The sequence below is a fragment of the Spinacia oleracea genome, chromosome 6, assembly GCF_020520425.1.
Source record: "Spinacia oleracea cultivar Varoflay chromosome 6, BTI_SOV_V1, whole genome shotgun sequence".
NCBI classification, from domain to species: Eukaryota; Viridiplantae; Streptophyta; class Magnoliopsida; order Caryophyllales; family Amaranthaceae; genus Spinacia; species Spinacia oleracea.
The window spans coordinates 136,602,489-136,606,609 of record NC_079492.1 but is presented as its reverse complement, the minus strand read 5'-3'; the positions used below and the strand labels follow the sequence as shown (position 1 = coordinate 136,606,609).

The window sequence follows — 4,121 nt, the reverse complement described above, 5'->3', positions numbered from 1 at the left end:
ATCCAATCCACTGCATCTGTAGGACCAATGGACCACTTAGACATCTAAATATTTTGGATATTTTATTGAAAATCGTTGGATTGTAGCACTTTCTTAGTTGTTGATTTGTTGTATATCCATATTTGATCCACCATAGGCACTGTTATTACTTATTAGTAGGGACGAAGATAGTAGGGGGGAAGGGGAGACATTGAACTTTTTTTTGTTTGTGTTAGTGTAATACCCCGAAATTTTTAAACTCGATTTATTAAAATTAATAATATTTTATTAACGTAATTTCGTTTTAATTATTAGAAATAATTTAAAAATTTCGTTATTTTAAACGTTTTTACGATTTATTCTAAACGATAAATCTATAAACGAAAATTTATTTATTTTTCGTTAACGATATATTTTACGAGGCTTTGTTTTAATTAAACATTTCTATTTTTTTAGTAATTTCCTAAAATAGCAATTAAAATTCAGAAATTTGGCCTAACTACTTGAAATTACTAAAATGCCCCTAAAGGACAAAATTTTCAATTATCTCCTTCCTCCCTTGCCTTCCACGTACAAGTGAGAAGGAAGCCATTCTTTCTTTCCCTTCTTCCCTTATTTCAGTCCACATCCATGCCTTGTTCCCCAAGGACATTTCAACTTCTCATTCACTCTACTTGTCATTATAATCAGCCAAATTCTCTCCCAATTTTCAGAATTATTGGAATACAAAAAAAATCAGTTACAAAAAAATCTGAAATCTTCTCCCTTGTTCCCTTCCTGTTCGAACCACCACCGCCGGTGGCTTCCTCCACGGCAACCCACCACCACCACCAATACTCGCCACTGCCTACCACCCTATAACCAACCACCACCAACGCCACCTTGTGGCCACCGCAAACACCCCGCATCCCCTGCTTCCCCTCCCCTGTTCGTACTCCCTCTCCCTTTCCTTTGCTGTTCCGCCACCGCAAGACCAACCACCATCATCACCCAATATCGGCCCACCATTCCCAGCCACCCTCACCGCCTATACACCTCTGTCGCCACCCATAATCGACCGGAAACACCCGTTTCCTTGTTTTCCCCTGTTCGCTCGACCACATCCCCTTCCTTGCTGTTTCGCCGCCGCGAACCACCACCACCACCACCGACTCTCCGGCGCATCCCTGCTGCGCCGCCCAGCCAACCACCCCTGCCTCCCTTCCTCTTCCCCTGCTCCTCCTTCGTGCCCTCCCTTCCCCTGCTCTCGTGCCTCCCCTGCCTGTGTTTCCCTTTCCAGAAAATAAGAGAAACAAGTTCCCTTTAGGAACCTTGTTCCTTTTATTCCCGTAACCAGGCCCAAATCCCTTAAGCCCAATTTTTTCAATGTAAGTTTGCTATTTTAGTCCATTTACTAATCCAAATGTTTTATGAAATAAAATGGTTACTTAAAATAATATTGATTTTATGAAATCTGATTTAAATAATGTTTTCGTTAATTTATGAAATTCAAGTAATATATTCCTGAAAACCGATTTATGAAATTATATTTATCACTAAAATTGGTGTTTAATTATATTTTCATTAAAACTATGAATTTATATATTTCTAACTTTTCTTTTGAAAATTCGTTATTTATAATAATTCGAAATTTCTAAGTTAAATTATTACCATATTAGTAACTAATTCAATTATTTAATATTTTGAAAGAAATTGGACTCGGAGTTCAGGAAGAACGATCCATCGAACATGAAGTATAAACTACGGGAGGTAACATCTATTGCTAACACCCACAATCCCCTTATGAAATGTGTTTCGATGAGATTATGAAATATGATATGTTTTTATTGGATTGTGGGATATGAAATGTGTTTATAAAGTATGTTTTATAATGATTATATTCAAGCATGTTTATGTATGATTTTATAAGAACGATGTCTATGAGTTAATAATAAGATACGAAACATGATAAATACAAGTGTAACCGGTTCTGGCAGTTAGTGGGGTTACTATTTCTAGGTCGTGCACGTACCGCCGTACCGCGGGACACCCAACAAGGGAGAGTGCTCCTTGAGGGTTACCGCAAGCTAAAAGAGAAACTATTTAGGTACGGGCGTATGTCCAACAAGGGAGAGTGCTCCTTGAGGACTATCGCAAGGTGGGAGACGTCCCGCAAGGCTAACTTGTCAGTTACCAAGTAAAAAGAAGGTTTTAAGGAAGATAATGGGAACTATCAAAGTTTCAAGTTATAAATGATGTTTTATTGCGTTTATGAAAATGTTTTACTATGTTCTATTCTCCCTGATTGCAAAGTAAATAAAATGAATTGAAATGAGTTTACGCTGTTATGGTAGTATGTTACTGGGCCTCGGCTCACGATGTTGCTTTTGTTTTAGGTACGAAGAAGATCGTGGGATGCCTTAGAGTGAGGATGCAACCATCAAATTCACGATCGATGTTTAATAAAGATAACTATGTCATTAGCAATAAAGGGATGTATTATTTAAAGTCTAAGTTTGATTTCATGATTTGAGTTAGACTTTAATATTAATGTTTAATCAGATGTTAAAAGTATTTATTATTAAAGTTTATTTAGTAATTTAAAAAGGTTATGTCGCCTTGTATTTCCCACGAGGGAAATAGGCATGTGACGCTCCGACTAAATTAGGGTTTCCGCTGCTAATTAAAGATAATTAACCTAATTAATGGTGTTTAGAAGTCGGGGCGTTACAGTTAGACTTAAAGGGTTGGGTTAGAGATAAAGAGATGGATATGATTAAATTAAGGGTGTGGATAAGAATACAGAATTAGCGAGTGAGTTAAAAAATAAAGTATTTTCTCTTATGTGCATATTAGTAAAGAATAAAATTGAGATAAGTGGCAAAATCATTGCAATATTCTTACAAACGCTCTTCATCACTTCCCTCTTTTCTTTTGTTTAAGGAGTTTCTTGTTCTCGAAAGAGGAAGGGGAAGAGATTTGTAATTACCACTCGGACAAGTCTCTTCGATAGAGATTGAGATAAGGATAAGACCTCTTTTATTCCACCAAATTATTAATGGGGAGAGGGACAAGGAAGAAGAAAAAAATCTTAACACAGTAAGTGTAAAGAGAAACGGAGTAGTATTTGTAAGTGCAATTTAGTGGTTAGTGCTTGTTCTCAATATACTTTAATTACAATATTTATGGGATAAACTATATCAATAGTTCTTATATCACTTATCAAATTCCCAAACTTTTGGATGTTAATTAACGATTAATTCAATTTCCCACTTATACATAACTTTATACGTATGATTTTGTATATTTAGTCCTTAATATTACGGACATTATTTTCTATTTGTTTGGGTTACCAATTGATTCTCAATTGGGCCACTAAGTCCAAAGCCCAATGGTTCTAAACAAACAGCATCAAACTTACCAATGGCTAATCAGCCATCCATCAAGGCCCAAGGCCCAATAGCAATAAATGACCTATGGGCATTTATTATGCAAACACTATAAATAGGCCGCCAAGGCTCACACCTCAAGGTACGTCCAATTTATCGCCTTAAGACTACTCTTCTAGAGACCTTCTCTCTAGAATCCGAGCATCGTTCTTACTTAGGCATCGGAGGGGCTTTCTTCGAAAACACCCCCGAGGCTAGTGACTTTGCTCTTGTGCAGGTGAATTCGGACTCTACTCATTCAAACAAGCAAGATCTTCAACACATACGAAAGGGCCTTCATTCGAAGCCCATTGTTTCCGTCTTTACAACACCGGAACAATTTGGCGCCGTCTGTGGGGAAGAACACTTCAAAGCCTTTTGAAAGAAATTAACCACCTCTTTCTGCAAAATGGTTAATGATGTTGTCAACAACGATGATGACGATATGATAGTGGTCAGATTCGGAATCTGACGAAGAGGAGCACCCTCAATCGATGGCGAGGTCGCAGCCAAGCAGAGCAACGACCGCCACAAACGCAGGACCTCCGATTCCAACTAGGGAAGAGCTCACTGCGGCCATGACCATCATGCAAAACTTCCTCTTCAATGAGAAGCAGCAAGGATTGGCAAAAGACCGCAGAGAAGAGAGGAGGACTAGGCGCAGGCTGAACGAGCAGCCCAGTGTAGAGGTGTCCAGACCTGAACGAGAGCTCCTCCCCTTGACAGGAACACACC

The 4,121-nt window shown here is 38.4% G+C and overlaps 1 long non-coding RNA gene across 1 annotated transcript; it reads left to right on the top strand.

The window, feature by feature from the left end:
• Positions 1-605: 605 nt before the first annotated feature.
• LOC130462846 (uncharacterized) lies at positions 606-3,000 on the top strand. The gene is made up of 3 exons (XR_008923672.1): positions 606-1,346; positions 1,669-1,728; positions 2,355-3,000. It is a non-coding gene; the product is annotated as an uncharacterized lncRNA (long non-coding RNA).
• Positions 3,001-4,121: the final 1,121 nt, after the last annotated feature.